The sequence below is a fragment of the Bubalus bubalis genome, chromosome 23 (assembly GCF_019923935.1).
Source record: "Bubalus bubalis isolate 160015118507 breed Murrah chromosome 23, NDDB_SH_1, whole genome shotgun sequence".
NCBI classification, from domain to species: domain Eukaryota; kingdom Metazoa; phylum Chordata; class Mammalia; order Artiodactyla; family Bovidae; genus Bubalus; species Bubalus bubalis.
The window spans coordinates 37,863,620-37,888,011 of NC_059179.1; the positions used below are offsets into that span (position 1 = coordinate 37,863,620).

At 44.0% G+C, this 24,392-nt stretch overlaps 1 long non-coding RNA gene across 3 annotated transcripts; it reads left to right on the plus strand.

Annotated features, from left to right (window-relative positions):
• The first annotated feature begins 701 nt into the window (after window positions 1–701).
• Window positions 702–24,392, plus strand: LOC123331341. 3 transcript variants are annotated; one of them, XR_006547913.2, is made up of 4 exons: window positions 702–853; window positions 18,006–18,079; window positions 19,508–19,756; window positions 20,202–24,392. It is a non-coding gene; the product is annotated as an uncharacterized LOC123331341 (long non-coding RNA). The 3 variants fall into 3 exon arrangements; XR_006547915.2 differs by having other exon boundaries at window positions 18,006–19,756; XR_006547914.2 differs by lacking the exon at window positions 702–853 and adding an exon at window positions 3,862–7,192 and having other exon boundaries at window positions 18,006–19,756.

Genomic DNA, 24,392 nt, shown 5'->3' on the forward strand with positions numbered 1-24,392 from the left:
GTTTCTTCTAGTCACACACACACACAGGTGCAATCCCATATAGACTTTTTATTTATTATTATTCAAAAATTAAAAAAAAATTTGGACCACACCATGTGAATTTCAAAATCTCGGTTCCCCAACCAGGGATTGAACCCTGGCCAGAAGAGTGGCAGTGCTATCCTAGAGTGAATCCTCACCACTAGGCTACCGGGGTACTTCCCAGATTTTTTTTTTTTTTAACAAAGGTAACTTTCAATAACAAAGAGAACTTGTACCCCACATGTTCCAGATATATTTGACCTCCATTTGCTTTACTCTCACAGGGCAATGGTTTAACTGACCCCCAATCCATTTTCAGTGATCATAAAACATGAAATCAAATGCCAACTGTGCCTTGTGACTTGTTTGCTTTTTTGCTGGGTGACCTTGGGCAAATTCCTTTGCTTCTCTAAACATGATATTCTTCCTCTATAAAGTGTGGTTGCCCACTTATTGGACTGTTGACATTTTCAAATATTTAATAAAGGGTTTGAAAAATCATAAAGAATTGTACAGGAGACAGGGATGAGCTGTTATTAAACTCTCACTCAAAACTGGCCTAAGAATGGGCCAGAAATTCCTTCAGGCCTGTTTGTACTGTGCCTTGCACGTAGCAGACACGTGGCAAATATTTGTTGAATGATTGGAATCCCAGGGGCTGTTGGAGTTGTGGTGGATCACACAGCACATGGGCTGTGCTACTTTCTGTCCCAGAGCAGGTCTCTGATGGGGCAGCTGGAAGGGTGGGTCGTGGGCCTGGACCAGGGCTTTCTGGTACCTGCTTGGTGCCAAGGCCACTTATTCGCCTGACATGAGGCATCTGTCAGCCAAGGTAGGAAGATGGATTTCCAACAGCCGGTGGGGGTGGTGCTGGTGGCGGAGCTTGTGTTTTTCTGCTTGTGTTGTAGCTGTTTTTCCTCTTTCCTTTTGGGAATAAATTACTGTGGCTTTATAGCCCTTACAAGGGGTTCCTGGAAACTCCAGTTGGATGAATCCCAAAAACTGAATTCTTTTTCAAGTTTCCAACTCCCTCAGATCCTCATTTGGAAGGAAAATGGGATCAGTCTCTTTGCTTTTTGACAGACACCCGATCACCCTCCACACGGGGTCACCTCTCCTTGATCTTGAAAATCTTTTTTTTCCCTCCCAAAGGACTCCCAAGGACATGGCTGAGCCACTCAAAACACAGCCACTCCTGAGGGTGAAGAGAGCACTTTGGAAGCCATGTCACCTCCATGACCAAGTGATCAAACCAATCAGGACAGAGCTGGAGGGTGGGGTGGGGTTGAGGACTTGCCCAGTCTCCTTGTCTAGTCCTATATTCCTTTCTCCTAAGAAATAGGCATTGACATCCATCGAATGCTTTTGCACCCATGTAGGTGCATAGGCGTTAGTGATGCTCTGTTGTCAATTAAATTAAACAACTCCTCTGTCCCTGCCCCTATCTTAGAAAAACACTCTGTGCAGCCAAACATCTGTAGCCCAGGATATGTAATCTCCCTCTGTGTCACTTTGCTCCAGACAAAAATGGTGGAAAAGCTGAAATTTATGCCTTTGGAATCTGAGGCATTAACCGTTGTAAATCAGCCGTAGGTGCCCAAAGGTAGCAATTACCGCTCTCATTAATAGATTTCCCCAGTCTCGCTCATAAAACAACTCTGGAAATGTCTCAGGGGACAGGGTGGGGGAAGTGTGCCCGGGGATCATTAACAGTCAAGTACCCTGGGCGTAGAGGGAGCCCGAAGCCCTCTCCCCGGGGCCGGCCCGGCGGACGTGAGAGAAACTTCATGCACGCAGGGGCCCCCAGACAGGACCGGGGTGCCGCTTGCATGAGGTGGGCATGCGGACTGAGCAGAAGCCCCCACATCTGTGCAGTCCCTCCCAGGCACTGGGAAGCACTGGGTCTTGAAGAGGAAAGGGCTGAGGAGAGAGGCTGGGAGGCTGAGAGAAGGAAGGGGGACACATGGAGGGGGAGAGGCGAGGAAAGCTCACATCTCTATGACTACCAGTGACTTTCTTCTCTTGGGAACACCAGGACTGGAAGCCATCTTGCCTTCAGTAACTAGGTGGGGACAATGGGAGCCCAGGACTGGCCTAGGGCCCCCTGGCAAGTCAGTAACTAACTCAGTCGTGACTGTGAAGAAAGATGTAGCGGCCTGCCCAGAGTGTTCAGCGAGGACCCTTCCCATCTCTGGTTGGTTGTAAACTGGATTTGCACCCAGGCAGTGCCTTCTTCTGCCTGGTCTGGATATGGAAGATGCTTGAGCTGCGGATGTTACTTGTTCACTGCTAGGCCTCCCAGGTCCCGCGGCGGGGCTGCCTGTGGGGAATGGCCCACGGTGGCTGGGGCGAAGCGGGGAGGGCGGATTTATTATCTCTGGCCTCCGGTGCTTCACGGGTCAGGTGACATGGCTAATCCTTAATTACACCTAATGTTAAAGGTTAGTCCACCTCTGGGATGTTTCCCAGCTTGAAGGTGCCTATGGAAAATTAGTTCATTCGTAAAACAAAGTGTCGGGTTACAGACCCAAATGGTTTCCCCTCATCTCTGGTGGAGGCGGGGTTGGGGCCGGGGTGGGGGCGGGGGGCGCTGCGGCTGAGAAACATCCCGCAGCTAGCCTCCTGACTCATCGGTTACCTCTAACAGGGTGTCAAATGAATGATTCCCTTTCAGAGAGATAGCAACTGTGCCCAGAGGAAGGGCGAGTTCAAAGGGCTTCAGAAGCATCGGACAATCACTCAGACAGACAGAGGTCAGCGTGAGGAAGATGCAGCCCAGGGAATTCATGCCAATGGTTAAACTTCCCTGTTCCTCCGCAAATGTCTTCCCACCCCCATGGCCGCTGTGCTTTGTAGGATCAATGGAGACGTTGCCAAGTTGCTGAGAAGTGCTGGGGCCCCTGACTCTGCCCTGGGCAGTGCCCAGGTGGCCCCAGAAGTCATCACAGCCAAGTGCCTGCACTCCGAGGCCGTTTTGCTGGGGCCGAGTTCTGTCTGCTCGCTGTAAAGATGAGTTCCCATCAGTCCAAAATATATTAACTCATCCTGCAAGTATTTACTGGGCCCTCACTGTGCCAAGTACTATTCTAGAATCTGGGGATGGATTGCAGTGACCAAACGGACAAAACAAGAATGGCTCCCCTCCCAGGGCTTCCATTCTAGTGATCGAGGGCACAGACAGAAAACAAGGCGAAACATGTTAGTAAAATGATAGCGTTTTCTGATGGTGATGAGGACCACAGAGAGAAAGCAAGCAGGGGAGAGAGGTAGAGGAAATACTGACCCGAGTGTGTGCTGTACATTTTGATAGGGTATTCAGAGAAGCTCTCACCCAAAGTTGAGAGTGGTGCAGAAGACAGAAGGTGATGAGCCCATAAGCCCAGAGGAGAGCTCAAAGAACAAACACTCCAGGCAGGGAACAGCGAGTGCAAAGGCCCTGAGGCAGTAGAGTGCAAGTTTGTTTGAAGAGCAGCAAGGAGGCTGTGTGGCTGGAGCAGAGAGAGTCGGGAAGAGTAACAGAAGATGAGGTCAGGGAGAGCAAAGGGCCACGCATTGGTTTCTGTGCCTCTAGCTTGTGTCCAGCATTCCCTGACCTTGACCATGGATGTGACATGTTGGTGTAGTGTTTTAGAGTAGGGGTCAGCAGACTACGAGTCTTTAGCCAAATCTGCCCACCTGCCTGTTTTTGTTGATAAAGTTTGACTGGAACAAAGCTACACCCATTCATTTGTGCCTGCGTGCTAAGATGCTTCAGTCTTGTCTGACTCTTTGCAACCTTATGGACGGTAGCCCGCCAGGCTCCTCTGTCCATGGGATTCTCCAGGAAAGAACACTGGAGTGGGTTGCTATGCCCCCCTCCAGGAGATCTTCCTGATCCAGGGATCAAACCCACATCTCTTACATCTCCTGGATCGGCAGGAGGGTTCTTTATCACTAGCACCACTTGGGAAGCCCACCCACTCATGTACATATTGTCTATAGCTGCTTTCAGGCTATTGGGTTGGCCAAAAAGTTCTTTTGGGCTTTTCCAGAAGATGTTACGAAAAAAGTCAAATGAATTTTTTGGCCAACCCAATACAGACTCATAGTAGTTGTGACAGTGGATGAACTGAAAGCCTAAGATATTTACTATTTGATCCATGTCTTAGGGCACGGGCTTCAGAATTAGACCACATTGGTTCAAATCTATGCTCATTTATTATCCAAATGGCCCTGGGCAAGTTGCATAACTTCTCAAAGCTTTATCCTTATGAATGTAAAATGCTGATAGTATCTATTTTACAGGGTTTCCTGAGATTAGATTAAACCACTAATATGAAATGCACAGAGTTGATAAATCCAAATACTTTATAAGGAGTCCGCAGTGGGTGCCTCATCCCTGACTCATAGGTTCAAGATCTTAGCAAAAGGCTTCCTTGGTCTAAGTCTCAGTTTCCCTATATGTTAAATGGGGATAATTATTTATGAAACTAAAATGAGATATGCTGTGTGGCTTCTAGGAAGCACATTAAATGGAAGTTGCTGCTTTTAATTTCATCAAGTTACCCTCCATCATCTCCTTTGTAGGGGCCATCTGCAAGTCCTTCAGGATCTAGGAGAAAAAATCCAACATCTGTCTGTATATCCATGTGCCACTGTCCTGCTGCTGGCTCCCGGAGCATACTCCAGCTGACGGTGCCTGGAAGGGAGTGCGTATTAAAAAACCTCCCTTCCCCACAGCTTGGCATCTGGCCTAAACTCACTGCTACCTGAAAGAGTGCCAACCTGTTCAGCACATTTGAATTTGCAAATAATCTCTTATTTACTCTCAGAGTATCCACAAAGCTGAAGCTTGTCATGGGTTTTTATTATGTGGTAATAAGTACTGTTGGGGAAGATCTATCTTTGCAAAGCCCAATTAGTGTATTTATTTATTAGGCTCTTGTATCATCAGGTAAGAGTAATAAATAAGAGGGTCATTATAGGATTCTGCCCACTGAACCCAGTTTGTGCATTTGCTGATGGGCAGAGGTGGATGGCAAATGGCAAGAATTTGGGGTGGGACGGTGGTGGTCCGGGCTTGGGAAACGTTGATTTTGTTGGACTTTGTCATGCCTCTTGGCTGTGATGACAATTCACTTGAGTTACATTGCATTAAAAAAAAAAAAGTGGCGAGAGTCCAGTGGTTGAAATGCAGACGCCCACATGTATTTATATTTGCAGTGCCTGGGCCATGTGTGCGCTGATACAGCGAACGAGAAAGTTGTGGAACTGAAAATAACATATGTCTGTCTGAAGTGCCAGAGGAAATTGTAGCATGGGCGAGAAGGGGAAGGGTCCAGATTTAGAGATGGGGGAAGAAATATGCTCCTTGTTCAGCCGTGGTGTTTATACACAAGCCCTCATTTCTGCTCACACATAATGAACAGCCACAGAACTGACGGGAAAACAAATGCAAAACTGGGCAAGTTGATTGTTTCTTCTAGAGCTGGTTGGAGGAATGGAGTTCTGGATTGGAAATAAAGTTCTGGCAGATTGAACTTTGACCCCCACCCCCATCCCCTTTTTGCGGTTTTCTGAGTTCCTAGGATCTGGTTCGTGAGATCGATGCTGTGATTGTGGTTGAAACAGGTCAAGGTGGACATGGTTAGAAAGGAACCCATCCTTCACCACAAACCTCCTTGACTTAAAAATGATTAAAATAAAAATTTCCAAGTCAATTACTTTCAGTCCCCTGAGAGCCAGAGGATCATTTAGGGTTTTTCTGGAGTCAGGGACCCCTAAGATCACATTTCTCTTCTGGCTGGGGTGTTATTTTTAAGCCTTGGTTACCAGCCTCCGACTCTTAGTTCCATGTGTCAATATGTATAAATAGATGTGACTAAATTAAAAAAGAAATAATAGGTTGAATTCACATCTTTGTTTTTTTTCCATCTTCATGAAAACAAGTAACAGGTTTGACTTCATTTTCCACATTTCTCTTTGCCGTTTTGACATTATCAGATGCAGCCCAGTTCACATCTGAGTCTGACGTTATCAGACTCAGAGTACATTTGATCTTTGCAAACAAAACTCCATAGAAAGACTCAGTCTCTGACACCTCTCAATGGTTCTGTGACTCATTGCCTTCAGAGCACCCCTGAACCCCAACCTCAGATCCAGCTGGAAACCTCCCACCATGGCCCTTGGCTTGAAACTAGACCCTCAAGATTTTAACATACATGATGGCCAAGCCACTTACATCTGACTTCCTCACCTCAGTGTTTTCATCTGCAGAATGGATGTAATACTCTCGCCACCTGCCAAGATCCAGGAGAGGATGGGAGGAGTTGGAGAAACACTCTTGGTGGGACTCAGAGTAGCTGCTGAAGTGAAATAGAGCCCGATGGCCACTCAGCAATTGTTTTCTGTTTCTTTCTCATCTTCCTGGTTTAATGTGACCAGCACCTGGTTTTCATGCCTTTATCTCCCTTCTGTTCAGAAGTGAGTTCAGTTTGTCAGGCATGCTGGTCCCAGAGACCTGAGCCTGGGGGCTGAGCTATCACAGCTTGAACCAGATGCCTCCCCTTGGTTTGGTATGTTACACCTCATGACAACTGCCAGAAAGACACTGCTGGTCCCATTTCACAGATTGGGAGACTGATGTGCAGCTGCTCCTTTCACACCAGTTGAAACTTAACTATAACACTTGCGGCAGTTTAAAAAAATACGGTTGTTACAACCAAAGACATATGCAGCTGTCTGTCTGTGGAGAAGGATGAGGCAGGCAGGCAGAAGGCAGGGCGTTCAGATGAGGGTCTTGCGAAGAAAGCACTGGATCCTTCCACATCCTGGGTAGTGGGTCTAATAGTGTCCCCTTACCTTGAAAAAAAAAATTGTGTCTGCCTAGAGGTCAGAATATGCCGTTGTTTGGAAATAGAGTAATGAACATGTAATTAGATAAGGCTCTTGAGAGGAAATCATCCTGGATTTAGAACAAGCCCTAAGTCCAATGACTGGTGTCCTTACAAGAAGAGGAGAGGGACACAGACACAGAGGGAAGAAGGCCATAAGACGGGGGCAGAGACTGGAGCCAGAGGATGCTGGGAGCCACCAGGAGCTGGAAGAGGCAAGGAAGGATGCTCCCCTGGGGCCTCTGGAGGGAGCATGACCCTGCTGACACCTCGATTTTGTACTTCTGGCTTCCAGAATGGTGAGAGAACAAATTTCTATTGTTTTTCTTTTTAAGATTTTTTTTTTTAATGTGGATCATCTTTAAAGTCTTTATTGAATTTGTCACAATATTGCTTCTGTTTTATGTTTTGTTTTGTTTTTTGGCCACAAGGCATGTGGGATCTTAGGTCCCTGACCAAGGATCCAACCTGCACCCCCTGCTTCGGAAGGTGGAGTCTTAACCACTGGACAGCCCAGAAAGTCCCAATTTCTATTGTCTTAAGCCACCAAGGTTGGGCAGTTGGTTAGGGCAGTCTTAACAAACTCTTTCCTGCTGTCCTTCTGGTGAGCTGTTTACATTTGGTCACCAGAGATGAGGGCAGGCGGGAACTCGTGCTGAACACACACAAGGAAGTGTTGGCTCTGTCAAGGGAAACATTAAATCTCTTTGGTAAAACAAAACAAAAGGCTGGAAAGTCTCTTGTCTTTCCTTGGAGCGTGCCTTAGAGACAGGATCCGTGAATCTGTGAGGAGTCTGGCAGTGTGGGGTATGGGATTGGGGCAATGATGTAAAATGATATGATTTATTGCTTGTTGAGCAATATTTTCAGCCATGGATCTTGCTTTCAAGCTTAACTTATTGCCGAAACAACCGGCAGGCCAGGGGACTCTGAACACAGAGAATATCTCCAGTAACAGCAGAAAGAGTGTGGCTGATGTATCTATGGGGAAGGGGAGAGGTTAGTGGTTTGAAGACTTGATTATGGAAACACTGCACAGGGAGACTGGATGCCATCATCAATAACCGAATGACACTGGAGTTTGGGGAATATTGAAGTAGTTGGTGGAGCCTTATCTCCAAGGGACTGATATGAGAAGTCTTTTACAATGGGATGCTGGGAAGGGGCATCTAACCCCAACAGGTGAGTGGGAAGTGGTATAATTAGCATTATTGTGGTAATTGAGAGACCTGAGAAGGGTCAGCCCAAATGTGAGGCCACATTTTGAAGAGGACACATGATATGATAGATGAAGGAAGATCAGCCAAAAACAAATTACAGCAGTTCAGCTGGGAGATGACTAGAGGAAAATCTAGAATCTTGGCAACAGTTGTTGTTAAGTATCTGGCCATCCATATGTGAGTATATGCGTGTGTATGTGTTGTATTTTTTAAAAAGTGAAATATAACAATCACAAGACTCCACTAATGCCTCTGCAGAAGTTAGAAATGGTAATCTGTATCCAAAAGGACACACGCATTTCTAACTTGGGGTGGAGGCTGTTGCTGGGATGGCTTACCCTCAGGAAACTGGCAATCTGTCACTCGAGGGGGTGAGGACAGGCCTGCTGGGGACAGGGGAGGGCTTAGTCCAGGAGAGGGTGGGAGAGGGTTCTCTGGAGCCAAGGGTTTCACGGCTGAGTGTCCACCTGCGCAGAGGAAAGACCACCTGCTTTTGTCCATCTCTCTGCTGGAGTCCAGGGAGTTGGTCTTCTCACCAGGCTGTCCATCAGAGCCCAAATCACAGGGGTCAAGAATTACTCAAGCTGATGAAAATGAAAATGTGATTTAAGATGAGATTTTGAAAAAGATACCATAGGCTAGTGGCTCAGAGCCTGAGCTCTGGAGTTTGCAGCCTGAGTTCAAATCCTGCCTCTAGATATACGAGATCAACCTGTTTGAGATCTCAGAGATGTTTGATGCCTCTGAGGTCATGAGATCAGCATAGTGTATGAGATTATCACCTTGCTGGGTGGGAGAGAACCGGGTTCTAGAAACACAGGTATGCTCAACTGAAAAATATTCTTTCCTCTGTCCACTTGTGTGCACCCACATTGTAGGAGAGGGGATTCCGTTAATTGCTCCACAAACATCACAAAACTTGATATTATCTTATTTAAAAAATTGTTCTGACGGGTCTATAGCAGTCTATAATTATGATTTTAATGTGCATTTACTTGATTGCTATTTATTTGAGTACTCTTTATTTATAAGCTGTGCTGGGTCTTCACTGCTGTGAGGACTTTCCTCGGGTAGCTGTGTGCAGGGTTCTCACTGTGGTGGCTTCTCTTGCTGTGGACCTCAGGGCCTAGGGCGTTTGGGCCTCAGTAGAAGTGGTACCCCACTCCAGTGTTCTTGCCTGGAGAGTCCCAGGGACGGGGGAGCCTGGTGGGCTGCAGTCCATGAGGTCGCTAGAGTCGGACACGACTGAGCGACTTCCCTTTCACTTTTCACTTTCATGCGTTGAAGAAGGAAATGGCACCCCACTCCAGTGTTCTTGCCTGGAGAATCCCAGGGATGGGGGAGCCTGGTGGGCTGCAGTCCATGAGGTCGCACAGAGTCGGACACGACTGAGCGACTTAGCAGCAGCAGCAGTCGTGGTACACAGGCTTACTTGCCCCACGGCGTGTGGGATCCTTCCTGATCAGGGGTTGCACCTGTGTCTTTCTGCACGGGCAGGCATATATATTTACATATATTTTTTAACCACCGAATCACTAGGGAAGTCCTTATCTGAACACTTAAAATTTTTTTTTCCTATTTAAGACTTTTGCCCTTTTTCTGTGCCGTTGTTGACTTTTTCTTAATGAGTTCCAGTTCTTGATATACTATGGATATGAATTTTTCAGGCTTGCCTTCTCATTTTCTTTATGAAACAGAGATGAACAGAACAGAAATTTTTGTTATTGAACAGAAATTTTCAAATTTTTTCAAGTTAACTACATTTTGGTAGATTCTAATGACGATATAAGATTGAATCATCATAGGAATTATTTGCTTTGAAATATTATTTCCTACAATGGATTTCTTAAATTTTTATTCTTAATTGTGGAGATTCTCAAATTTAATGAAATCCAATTTATCAATCTTTTCCTTTATGATTTTTGCATCCTGTTAAGAAAATCTTGTCTGTCCTTTGGCTGTGAGGATATCTTCTCATGTTATTGTCTAGAGGCTTCATTGTTTAACTTTCTCAATTTACGCCCCTGTTCCCATTTGGGATTGACTTTTATGTATGGTGGAGGTTGGGGTGACCTTTGCTTCTTCTTAATCCAGACATCCATCTTGACCCTGCAGTATGGGTGGATCATTTTTCCTCCATGCATTGCAAATGAATGTTTATTGTAAGCTTCCAAGGTGGTTCTAGAGGTAAAGAACCCACCTGGCAATACAGGAGACCTAAGAAACGCAGGTTTGATCCCTGGGTCGGGAAGATCACCTGGAGGAGGGCATGGCAGCACATTCCAGTATTCTCTCCTGGAGAATCCCATGGACAAAGGAGCCTGGTGAGCTCCAGTCTGTAGGGTCGCATGGAGTTGGACACAACTGAAGTGACTTAACACACACGAACAACCATATGTGTGAGCCTCTGTTTTCTGAACTCCATTCTGCTGGCTCAGTGGATACTTCAGGGATGAATAGTAGATGCCCTGGGTCTCACGTGCTCCTGAAGAAGATGGAGGTTCTGAGCTTTTGCCTTCTGAGGAGCGCCTGTGTTTTCTTGGCTGAATCATCTGGTTCATCTCTGCCCTTTGCTGACTTCTTCCACGTATGTGTGTGCTTAGTCACTCAGTCGTGTCTGACTCTTGTGACTCCCATAGACCTTAGCCATAGATACAATTAATTGGCTGACAAAATTATCAAGATAGCAAAGTTGTCCATAAAATATACCACCTGCCAGGTTCTCCTCTAAATACGCTGTAACTCATTTAATCTTCACACAAAGACATGACGTATTTACTACTATTGTTTTGCTTCCAAACTGGGGCTCCAAGACCACATGGGTGGTACATACAAGGTCTGGAATTTGAACCCAGGGCTTCAGCCCTGGAGACCATGCTCCTAAGCACAGTGCTGGGCTTGCTTTCAGCCAACAGCAGGAAGTGAAATGGTAGAGGTCCCAGTCACGCTGGCCTAGGAATAAAGACATCTGAGCTCTTATCTTGGCTTCTATTAATATCTACTAGATGGGAAGTTTTGGACACATTGATTAATCTCCTTGAACTAGTTTCCTCAACTAGAAAGTGAGAGAGTACAGTGTTATTTTCGGCTCTGACATTTTACAATATCATCTCTTTGGAAGATTCCTAGAAAGACTGTGGAGTTTTTGGAGAGGAGACTGGTGTACAATGGAGACTAGGGTAGAGGCACAGATGGGGGAGGAGCCCAGAGGGAGTGGTGAGAGCTGGCTTAAGGTGGGTAAGGAGGTGGGGAGGCAGTGGGAGAGAGAGAGGAGGGAAAGTCCCAGCCCTCCAACCTGTCTCTTCCCATCTGTTTACCCCCTTCAAGGACCCTCCAATCCAGCCTATCAGGTTACACGATGGAGGGGGTGGTGAGGCCTAGGGGCTAAGTTTTCTAATTGACCTGCCTCTTGGGAATTTGTTTGAGAGGCTCCCATTTGTTCCCAAGGCCATGGCCCCTGTGTGAGTCTCCTGGGGGGCAGTTTCTCTGCCCAGAGCTGGCTAATTTTTCACCCACCGTGTCCACTCTCTGGTGAAAATCACACCAGACTCTTCCATATAGACACCAGAGGTCCATGGGGTTGTCTCATGACCTTGGAGGCCCTCACAATCCGAGGCTGGAGGCCTGGGACAGTCTTTTATCATTAACTTCTGGACAGGGACATTTGGTAGAGGTAGTGGTGGGGGAAGAGGAATGGTTAAAAGGTAACTTAGAAATGCCACAAAAGGCATTTTAGACAAATTTAGAAAAGCCAGAAACACACAAAAAAGAAGACTGAAAAAGTGATCTGTAATCACTTAATCCAGATATAACTGTTAACATTTTGGGAGTGATTTTCTTTAGAAGTGTTTTGGATGTCTCTGTTTCTCTCTTTCTTTGTAGATCTTTCTCTCTGTCTCTGTATGTGTGATACGTGTGTGTGTGTGTGTGTGTGTGTGTGTGTATGTGTGTGTGTACGCTAAGTTGCTTCAGTCGTGTCCAACTCTTTGTGACCCCGTGGACTGTAGTCCACCAGGCTCCTCTGTCCATGGGATTCTCCAGGCAAGGATACTGCAGTGGGTTCCCATGTCCTCCTCCAGGGGATCTTCCCAACCCAGAGACTGAACCTGCGTCTCTTATGCATTGGCAGCCAGGTTCTTTACCACGGGTGCTACTTGAGAAGCCCATATATACATACATACATGTATATATTTAAAAAAATGAAAATAGATTGTACTCTTCTGGAGCTAGATTTTTAAATTCAGCAATATGTTATAAGCATTTCCTCAATCACTCAACATGTTTTATCATTTTTAATATTTGCATGACAAGCCATAGGAGACAGTTTCTCATGTTTGCTATTACACACTGATGAACATCCTTATTCACATATTTTTGAAAGTGTGAATTTCCTTAGGAAATTTTTTGAAAATATCAGAATAAATATGTCCCCGTGATTTTGAAAGATAATAAAGTTCTTATTCCTGTCCTTGTCATTACCAAGTAACATTTATATTGTACTACTAACATTAAAAATTATCTTTTAATTGAATACTTTAGAGATTACCAACTCTCTCAAGGCCATCTTATTTAATTTTCTGAGAGGTGTGTATTTATTAGGACCATTTATTCCCATTTTACAGCTGTGAAAATTGAGGCCTTAGGAGGGGAAATACTCCTCCAGGTCACCCAACCTAGAAAGGGACAGGAAGCACGTCTGAGTTCCATCCACTCTGCTGGGCTCCTTGCACCCAGCAGAGCCTGTGAGCCCTCCCAGAAAGAGGCCTCTGCTTGCCAATGCTCTGGACAGGTCCCAGCAAATGGGCTGAAGATTGACACCTGTCAAAGGAGAAACCCACGTAATGCCTGCTGGGGCATCAGAGCAGCCTTCCTGGAGCTAAGCCTCAAAGTGGGGAGAGAGGGAGCCACAGAAGAGTGCAGAGAACACCGCAGGCAGGGGCATGGTGTGAGCAAAGGGGTAAGTCAGGGAAAGCAGACACCGCTCCCTCGACTTGCTCAGGCCCGGGGGCTGAGATCAGCTTACAGGAGGCCTGTTCCAGCACCTTTGCCAGACATGGACAGTAAACGTGCAGTGCCACAGGCCATGGGATAATAATGGAGGTTTAATGTTCTGTTACGCAGCCTTGTGTATATTTAAATCATTTCATTATACGATAGAAATATTTTCCTGATTTCTTCTTTTTGCCTCACGATGGTAATAGCCTTTTGCCTGATTATAAGAATACTATCTACTCAATTGTAAAAAGTAAAAATTTTACACAAACAGAAAAGCATAAAGATACAAACAAAGGCAAGAGGAGGACCCTCCCTATCCTGAGATAACTGTTTAGCGTCCCAGCTTCCAGACTCTCTCTGGGCGCACAGACTCAGGGGATTTTCCTTCACAGTTTTACATAAAGGAGATGGAGCCAAACACACTCTTCTCTAGTGCATGTTTCCCCACTCAGCAATCTGTCTTGGACCCCTTCCCTCATCATTATGTGTGGATTTGCAACATTATTTTTATTTATTTTTGTTGAGTCTGACCTACATTAACTCAAAAGGGTCATATTGCTAGTGTATAAAAATGTTAATTAATATGCACAGAAATTAGGGTTTGACTCTTCTTAAAATGGCAAGGGCTTTGTCAGCCTTGGTGGCCCATGAACAAGGGATCTTCCTGTTTATATTTTTAAGTTTATTTTTATTAGGCAAATTTTCAAGCTACTTAGAAGTAGAGAGAAGAGTGCAAGGAAATTTCCAACACCTGGATTCAGTAATGATCAAGATTTTGCCACATTTGCTTTGTCAACCCTTTATTTTGCTGAAATATTTTAAAGCAAATCCAGTTATCTTGTCATTTTAGCCCTGCATCCTTTAGTATGCATTCCTTATATTAAAAAAAAAAAAGAAGATACTGTTTTATGCAGCCAGAATACCAGTACCACACCTAACAAAATGAGCCTTGATTCCCTGGAGAGTCTATCATCAGATTTCCTGACAGTCCTCCAAACTCTCTTTTTAAATAATGGTTTTGTTTAAATCGGGAAGCAAAAAGGGAGAATACTTTTCTTTTTTTTTTCTTTTTTCTTTATTATTTTTTTACTTTACAATTCTGCAGTTCTGTAACCTCATCTAGCTAGATTATAATGACATGATTTCTTTGCACTGTGGTTACTATTTATGGTAACTGACACTAATATTCTGTTTAGGGTAATATAGTAGTTTTTTAAGAAATTACATTTATTTGAATAAAATGAATGAATCAGTTTAAAGAAAAGTCATAGAAACGTAGTTGCCATATGTAAAATAGATAGCCAGTGGGAATTTGCTGTATGTCTCAGGGAACTCAAACAGAGGCTCTGAATCAACCTAGAAGGGTGGGATGGGGAGGAAGATGGGAGGAAGGTTCAAGAGGGAGGGGATATATGTATACCTATGGCTGATTCCTGGGGACGGGGAAGCCTGGTGGGCTGCTGTCTCTGGGGTCGCACAGAGTTGGACACGACTGAAGCGACTTAGCAGCAGCAGCAGCATGGCTGATTCATGTTGAGGTTCGACAGAAAACAACAAAATTCTGTAAAGCAATTATCCTTCAATTAAAAAATAAATAAATTTTTAAAAAGAAAATAAAAGTCATAGAATGGATGATATGCAAATACAACAACCTTCTAGAAAGTGGTTTGAGAATGGAAGATTCTGCTCATCATCTTTTAAAGGACATTTGGGGTGTTTCCAATTTTTCCATTACTGAAAAGAGTGCTGTGATGAATAATCTTGTATATACATAGCTCTGTGCCCCAGTCTGGTTATTTTCTTAGGGTATATGCTTTAGAAGGGCAAGTGCTGATTTTAAAGGCTATGAGTCTCTTAAAAAGTGTGAGTGTGCTGTACTTAATTTAATATTTTGTTCCTATTTTCATCTTTGACTCAGGGTCCTATTGGGTGTATCAACAATTGTACCCTGATGGCCTCAGGCTTCCTGCACTTTTTCTGTCTCTCTCCAGGCTATGATGGTGAAGGTTTTGCATCCACCTTTAATAGTGCTTCTGTCTCATCCTTTTCAGTACATTTTTCCTTTGTCATTCTCTCCCCACCTTTTAGTTTGCTACTTCTCAAGTACTGTGAACTGGGAAACAGATGAGTAAGTTGTTCCGGTTGTACCTAAATTAAGAGTAAATAGAATCTTGAGTGAGGATCTGATGGGACAAACATGAGGCAAGAGTTTTCTTAGGTCCTGTTCACCCCCACCTCCTTTTAAATATATCCTGCTTCAGCTCTCCAGGGCTATTTGAAGGGTGGTGATGGTCATAGAAGTTATTGTTACTTATGGCAGAAACCTTGACACATGAAAAATATCATGGGTCCCTTGTGTTCCCATAGAGATTTTTCAGGATACAACATGAGTTTGCTGATTGCCTTGCTCAGTGGTAAAGAATCCACCTGCCAGTGCAGGAGACAGAGGTTTGATCCTTGGGTTGGGAAGATCCTCTGGAGAAGGAAATGACAACTGGCTCCAGTATTCTTGCCTGGAAAATTCCATGGACAGGGGAGGGCAGGAAAGCCTGGAAGGCTACAATCCATGGGGTTGCAAAGAGTCGAACATGACTTAGGGACTAAACAACAACAATCCTTACAGCATTTTGACGTAGCCAGAGTTAGCATGATGACCTCTGATTTGTGGAGGAGGAATCTGTGGTTCAGAGGCTAAGTGATTTTCCAAAGACCACACAGCTGATTGTGCCAGAGCTATGACTCGGATTTTTTTCTGCTTACCACCTGGGCCAGATGCACCTGGGGGTTTGAATAATGGGTGTTTCCAGGAGAAGTGATGCTAAGAGCAAAGAACCAGGATGTCATGGGGCATTTGCCCAGCCAGAGTATGAACAGGGTCCAGGGACTAGGACAGATTCATGGGAATTTGGCTTTTCTATGACTTGAGACATCCTCAGCCAGAAGTACAGCTGGGCAGGAGTGGGGGCCAAGAACGCTAAGTCCTCATTACTACTCAGCCTCCTGGCTGTGGAAGGAGGAGCAGGTCTCCAGGAGTCCCTGAGCGGGGTCCCAGAGCTGTCCCAGCTGTGTGCTCTGAGCCAGGAAACACCCTGCCTCTGAGCCTCAGCTGAAAAGGGGGCTCAGACCCACATCACGGGCCTTCCAACAGCAGTCCTGGGGAGGCCAACCCCCCACCACACCTTTCCAAGACACCTTAGTCATTGAAGCAGCTCTGTGTATTGTTTTTAATTCTTAAGGTTTCGTTTGAAGGATTCTGAGGCCAACATTTTTTCTGAACAATTGACCAAAATGATCTTGCATATTTCACTCTCCTTTCTTCCTGAGTGTCCACCCCTGGCTCACGGCACTTCCCCACCCCATACTGGCCTTAACAAGCCTTTTGGAGACAGCCCTGGATGCTACCCCTGGCGCCTCCCCATTCTGCTTCCTCAGTTTCCCTTTTAGCCCCTGCGCCCATCCTGGTCCCACTCAGTTGCCTGGTCTCATCACCGGCCTCCCCCACCCCTTAGCCTTGGCCCTGCACTTGGCCTTCCATGCGGTTGTGTTCACTGTCGGCAGAAGAAAGCCCAAGATGTCAGGCATTCCAGGCCCTTTGCTCCTGCCCTGGGAATGGTTTCCAGGTTTCTGAACACTGCCATCTTTCATGCATCTAGGGTACAAGATTCTCTTTGCCTGGAATGCTCTTTCTGTCCCTTGTCATCTTGGAGCCCCTGGACTCTTTCTGAAGACTCAGTTCAAATGTCATGTCCTCAGTGAAGCCTCCTGCGAGCACCCACTCCAGCTAGTGAGTCACTTCTGTGTCCCTGCAGCTGCTGCTAAGACTTGTCACGACACCCAGGACTGGGTTCCCTGCTCAACCCCTAGCTTCCTGAGGTCTGAGATTGAAAAATTTACCCCAGTCACAGACATTCAGTGCTTCTAGCAAATCTGAGTTCAGCAAATGCTTGGTGAATGGACAAATGAGTTTTCTCTGCAACCAGGGCCCCGTGCCAGGTACAGGGAGCTTGCACCTTGCCATTTGACCCTGTGAACATGTATTAATATATCCTACGGTGTTGACCCCTAGAATTCTCAGACTGCAGCTTTGTTTACACAAACTTTAAAAAATACAGAATGATACAAAAACAGATATATGTACAATCGAGACAGGAGGCACACTCTGCCAAGCCAATTTAATAGATTAATCAAACACGGTTTACTTGGTTAAACAGGTCTTGATTTTCGTCCATTTTCAACAGTATCAACTCCTTCTTAGGTAGATTTTACAATGAATATTTGCTTCACTGATCATTTTTTCTGGTCCTCATCAACTTTTACAAACTGTAACAGTTTCTGTTGGAATTCTCTTTTGTGGGTGTTACTTTTTTGGTGTGGTAGATTTTAAAAACCTAATTAGCTTTTAATTTTTTAGAGCAGTTTTAGGTTCACAGCAAAATTGAATGGAAAGTACAGAGACTTCCCCCGTGCTCCTTGGTTCCCACACCCACACAACCTCCCCCACCATAGACCTCTCCCACCATGGTGGCACATTTATCACAGCTGATGAAGCAGCATTGACGCATCATCACGCTAAGCCCAGAGTTTACATTAGGGCTCACTCTTGGTGGTGTACATCCTATGGATTTGACCATATGTAGAATGACAGCTATCAGCTGTGATAGTACTATACAGAATAGTTTCACTGCCCTAAAAATCCTCTCGGTTCTGTCTATTCATCCCTTTCTCGTCTGTAACTCTCGTGATAAAAGTCTTATCAGAATGATTTCAATCTTTCGTTAGTTCCAAATGTATAATACATTTTAACATGTTCAATTTGAACAGTTTGCAGTTGTATTTTTGTGTAGGTCACTTTCACCCATAACGATCGATTAAAAATGAATCTGTATTTATTCTTCAGGTCATTTACGTGAAAATTGTGAGGAACTTCCTGCTGGATATTCCAGGCTTCTTCTAGGAACAAAGAGGAGCCAGGTGAAAATGCAAAAGTCAGACTGTCCCTTCTCAGACCCTAATGTCCCTCTCTTTACTGTGAACATGAGCTGGTCGCTATCCCACCGGAACTCAGAGGGCTTAAGTCTCTGGTCAAGGTCATGGAGCTTACTCTGAGGTCAGAATCAAGACCCAAATTCAGCCAGCTTGGCTCCAAAGCTGATATACTTTTGTTGAGCTCTTGCCCTGTTCTGCAACTCTCCCAGGAGATGACAAAATTTTGTAGAGTCCTTTGGTGGAAGGTGTCCATCAGGTTTCCATGAAATATCAATTATCAGACCAGACCAACCCTGAGTTGAGAGGCTGGGGAGGGTAGCAAAATCCTCTTAGAAGCAGGAGACTGCCTTCTAGAACCAGTACTCCAGTTGACCTTGGGTGTGACCTTATATAAACCATTTACCTTCTCTGACTCCTGGTTTCCTTATTTGTAGGATTCATTTATCCAGTAAATATTTGTTGGACACTGCATGCTGAATGCCAGACAGTGCTATAGGTACCAAGGTTACAGCTGTGAACAAACCAAAGTTCCTGACCCTATGGAGTTGACTCTGAACTAGATGGTCCACGATGCTAGGGAGGAGTAGGGCCAAGGGGAGGGAGAGGGGCATGTTGTTGGGATATAGAATAAGTTCAAGGCCAGTCTTTGGCTAAGAGCAGTTGATCATTGGGCAGGGGAAAACAGACTCCCACTGTGAAACCATTGGAGACACAAATTGCCTCTAAAGATGTCAAGGACCTGCATCATTTGGACCCCTTTATCCTCTCTGGCCTCCTCGAGGGCCAATCATCTTTCTACTCACCAGCCAAGTCCTTTCCAGCCTCTCAGTTTGTATGCCCCAGAAGCAGGCTCTGAGGTTAGCAGTTTGAGTCCGAGCAGTTGATGTGGGAGGTGATCTTAGAAAGCAACAGAGGCAGAGCAGAGCGGTAAGGCTGAGAAAGAAAGGAAAGGAAGCCAAGGGTGTCTCATTACAGCAGCTCATTGCTGAGAGCAGTTGGAGCTCAGTCCTGATGGGGAATTATAAGGATGAGGAAGCTGGAGTATTTACCCATCAATTCCTATAGGGCGTTGGCTGAAGGCTACTCCTAGGGACATTCATTTCCTGGCATTTCTGATCTGTTCAAGGCACCATCCAACAGAGAGCCCTCAGGCAGAGACTTTTGGGGGTTTTCAGTAGAGCACTGTAGATGTGTGCTGGAAAGGTAAGTGCTGATGTGGAATATGGGAGGGCACTGTAAGACCTCAGGACCTTTGCACTTACTGCTCCTTCGATTGGAGCAGCCTTCTCCCCAGGTCTTTGCAAGGCTGGCATCTTAGCCTTCTGCTCTTAGCTCAGAGTCTCCTCCTCTGTAAATTAGCATCCTATGGCACTAGGACTCTCCATCATGTATTCTGATTTCTTTCTTTTGCAGTGCATGTCACAATCAGAAATCAGCTTCTGTGCTTGTTTACAAGCATTTCTGTGATCTCCAGTGCCTAGAGAAGCATGTCCCATGGTTGCACTTCCAGAACTATTTTCTGCACACACATGTGCCTTGCCATCCACAGCCAGCTAAATACAAACATAACTTTGACTCCCACTTCCGGACTTGTGACCAGATGAGGGAGTAAAGATTGAATTTGGATTATGGGAGACATGAAGATGCTGCTCAGGTTTTCAGGTACGTTGGCTAGACATCTGCTCCTTAGAAAAGTCTGACACCTGTATTGTGCTTTGGGGGACAGATGGTAGTGACATCCCAGCAGGGTAAGAGAAACAATGCCCAATATTAATGAAAATATTGGCGCCTGCAAGTTCCCCAAATGACTGGATATTTTTACTACATCCCTTCTAACAGCCCACTTGTAGGTATTAAGCAGACAAGAGCCCAGTGAATGTCCTTCAAGATAAATTTCATGTCATCTTTTCTTGTGTAAAGAGGTTTATTCCATCCCTTCAAAAATCTGTAGGGTATCCTGCTTCTATTTTTTAAAACTATATTTAGTTTGCTTTGAAGATGAATAAAACGAGATGCTATTATATTCCTTTCTTACTTTGCAGCATCCAGAAATTCCTTTGCTATTAATACTCTAGAGAAACAGATTTCTTTGATTTTTTTCTTTCAGTTTAGAAGATCAAAAGCTGCCAGAAATTGTTTCAGGAGAAAAATAAATCTCTGAGAAGTTGGATTTGAAATTCCGAGGGGCCGGCGCTTGTGTCCGCTGTGTCAGGAGTCATGTAATGAGAAGGGCTCTAACTGTGGCGTCTGCCCTCTTTGTGTCTCTCCTCCTCTCCTAGGGAAGCCCTGCCTCAGCCTCTACTATCTGCTTTCTCTTATGAAATCATAGAATATTGGGCCTAAATTAAATTTATGGTAAATCTGAGCAGGCAGAATCATTTCCCAAAGAGAATGAGTAAAACAAATGACTGCCAATCTTTGGAAAAACCCTCTGTGTATTGGAGCTGAGGACTCAGATTATGGAAAATTTTGAATGAAGGATTCAATTTTCTTTTGACGTCTGAAATGTACGTCACATCTGTTTCATCACCCCTTTTCTATCATAAAGGAAGTGCCTGAACCAATTCCTTATGCTGTTTCTCCTCTCTGCCAAGAGGTCAAGAGTTCAACAACCATCTCTTTATACTTTCCTATGTGCCTAAGGATGTTTGTGCTTTGGGCTCCAAGAGGACTTGGGGACCTTAGAATGCTAATAGATGGCATTTGGGGAGAACAGAAGATCTCAGAAACCCCATCCGTAGAGGTCGGATACCTGGTAGGAGATAGAAATCAAAGAAGGGGAGAAAGGTCCAATATTGCCTGTGTTGATGCTCTGCAGTAAAACAATAGGGACTGGATTCAAAGAAGACGATGACCACAGCATCTTCACGACACACCCATTGGAGCTGAATCCTGCAGCTGGGTCTTTCCCAGATTTCCCAACTCAGCTTCATCCTTGGATTACTCATAAATATTGAAATGATAAAATTTCAAATATACACAAAATTGATTAATGGCATAAGAAAAAAAAAGACAAAAGAAAAAATTAGTACCATCCACCATCCTACTCACTCTGCAAAACAAACAGCAACACTTTGGTATTATTTTTTATTTTGTGTACGATATATTAGTATGTATACATTTATGCAATCATAAATAAAACAGGTATGTGAAAGTGAAAGTGTTAGTCACTCAGTCATGTCAATTCTCTGTGACTCCATGACTGTAGCCTGCCTCTGTCCATGGAATTCTCTGGGCAAGAATACTGGAGCAAGTTCCCATTCCCTTCTCCAGGGGATCTTCCTGACTCAGGGATTGAACCTGGATCTCCTGCCTTGCAGGCAGATTTTTTATCATCTGAGCCACCAGGGATGCCCATAAACAGGTATTTGCACATGTTTACAGGATTTCCAGGTGGCGCTAGTGGTAAGGAACCCGACTGCCAGTGCAGGAGATGCAAGAGACATGGGTCTGGGCTGAGAAGATCCCCTGGAAGAAGGCACAGCAACCCACTCCAGTATTCTTGCCTTGAGAATCCCATGGACAGAGGAGCCTGGCAGGCTACTGTCCTTGGGGTTGCAAAGAGTCGGAAATGACTGAAATTACATAGCACACATGTACTTATATACACATTTGAACAATAAATATGTCATGTACATACTTGTCTTGATAAATAAGCAAGCATTTTATAGATGTCTATTTTGTGATTTGCTTGTTCTCCTGTGAAAATCTTTTGTGTCCATAAATACATATTTACATCTATATAATTAAGTTTTGGGGGATATAATTTTAGACAGTGAAAATGTTGCAAAATAGTACAGAGAGCTTCTGTATGGCCTTTGCCAAGCTTCCCCTGACGTTAATATCTTGCACAACCATGACATGATGATCAAAACTCAGAAATTAATATTACTGAACTACAGACTTTATTTGGACTTCTCCAGTTTTTTCCCTATTATTATCCCTTTCTGTCCCCAGGGCCAGTTCAGGATCCTACATTGCATTTAATTTTGTCTTAGTGTCTCATCTGTGACAGTTCTTCATCTTCTTATTTTTTGTGACTTTGACCCTACTGAAGCATACCGGTCAGTTGTTTTGCAGATGGCCCCTCAATTTGGGTTTTTCTGATGTTTTCTTATGATTGGATTGAAGTTGTATTTTTTTGGTAAGAACATCCCATGTGTTCCTCACCCATTTATCTTCAGGGGCTACATGCTGTTGTTATGTCCCCTTACTGGTGATGTTAACCTTGATTGGTTGGTTAAAGTGATGTCTGCTGGATGTCCTTCCAATGTAAAGTCATTTTTCCCTTTGCAATGAATGAATCTTGGGGGAGATACTTTGGGAGTTGGCAAATATCCTTTTTTGCTCAATGTTAGTTTGGTGATTTCAGCATCCACCAGTGGATATAAACTGCAACAGTTATTACTGTGATATTTTAATGATGATTTTATATTTGCTTCATTCCTTCATTTATTATTCTTCAGTACAGATGCCAGTCCTTCCTTCTTCCTCCCTCTCTTTCCCCCCACACCAACCCCTGTCCCTCCATTCCTTCCTTCCTTTTCCCTTCTGTTTCTTCTTTCCTTTCCTGTTGATTATTCATATTAGTATGGCCCCATAGATATTTGTTCTATTTTATGGTTATAATCCAATGCTACCTTTATTTTGTTGCTCAAATTGTTTTGGTTTGAACCTTGGGAGTGCTTTCAGGTTGGTTTCAATGCCTTTTCATCAGGTCAGCCTCCCACCTCCCCAAACTTCTTTTGAGCACTTTCTTACTTTCTGGCACCTGGAGGTGTGTATTTTCTATGACCAGTCTTAGAATCAACTGGTTCTCCCAGGAGCTTTAGTTCATTTTACTGGAGAGTGGTATTTAGAAATAAAGATCTGGCTAGATGTCCTCACTTGCTTCTAAGCCCATTCAGCAGACAAAGCTTGGAGATATATATTTGGTACACAACACACACATTTATTTTCATTTCTTAAAAATATCCCTTGAGTTTGTGCTGATACCTCTTGTTCAAATCCAACACTGCAGGGCTCATTCTAGCTTTCTCACTTTCCTTATTTTTAACTTCCTCATACAGAAGCCAGGCTCTCGTAATCTACAATATGTTGACTTAACTGTTCAACTAGTCTATACACATAAAGCAGTTTCAGAATAGCTAACTCTTCCTGTAACAAAAATATAGTAGTTGCGTACAATTCTTTTGTCTTTGACCTAAAAATATCCAGTCAACATTTTGTTTCCTGAAGTAGGTTAGTTGTTTTTTTCTCACCCCCTTCAGTTCATTTGTAATACAGTCAGCTTGACTTGTTACGCTAGGTCTTCTGGTTGAGGATACCCTCCACATGCTGAGTTTTTGAAGTTACATGCAGTAAAATTCACTCTTTATGGAGCAAAGTTCTTTGGTTTTTGATAAATTCATGGAGTTATATGTCCATCATTCTAATGTCATATACAACAGGTCATCATCTCCAGCAATGTCTTTACACAGTCCCTTTATGGTGGTCCCACCAATCTGTTTCCAGCTCTAAAATTTTACCTTTTTCATAATGTCATATGAATGGAATCATACAATATGTCACTCTTTGGGTCTGACCTCCATCACTTAACAAGTGCATTTAAAATTTGCACGCCTTCTTGTGTGCATTAAGAGTTATTTTCTTTACATTATTGAAGAGTATTCCATATTATGGAGAAGGAAATGGCAACTCACTCCAATATTCCTGTGAAGAATTCCATGGACAGAGCCTGGTGGGCTACAGTCCATGGGGTCACAACAAGCTGGACAAGACTGAGCAACTAACATTTTCACTTTCTTTCATTCCACATTATGGATGTACCACAGGTTGATTTTTTTTCTACTTACTAGTTGAAATATATATGGGTGATTTCCAGTTTTGGCAATTACAAATAAAACTACTCTAAGTATTTATGTACAGGTGTTTTGTTTTTTTTTTTTTTGGTGTTTAGATGTTAAATTTTATTTCTCTTGGATAAATACCTAGGTATGGAAATGCTCAACCATGTTGTGTGCATATTTAACTTTTGTAAGAAACTGTCTGTTTTCCACAGTGGTTGTACCACTTTGAACTCCCACCACTGATGTATGGAAGTTCCAATTCTCTGAATCCTCACTTATGCTTGGTATTTTCATTTCAAAATTTTAAAAATTGTGGCCATTCTATTAGACATATAAGTGGCATCTCACTGTGGTTTTAACTTGAATTTTCATGGTCCCATCACTTGATGGAAAATAGAAGGGGAAACAGTGGAAACAGTGTCATACTTTATTTTTGGGGGCTCCAAAAT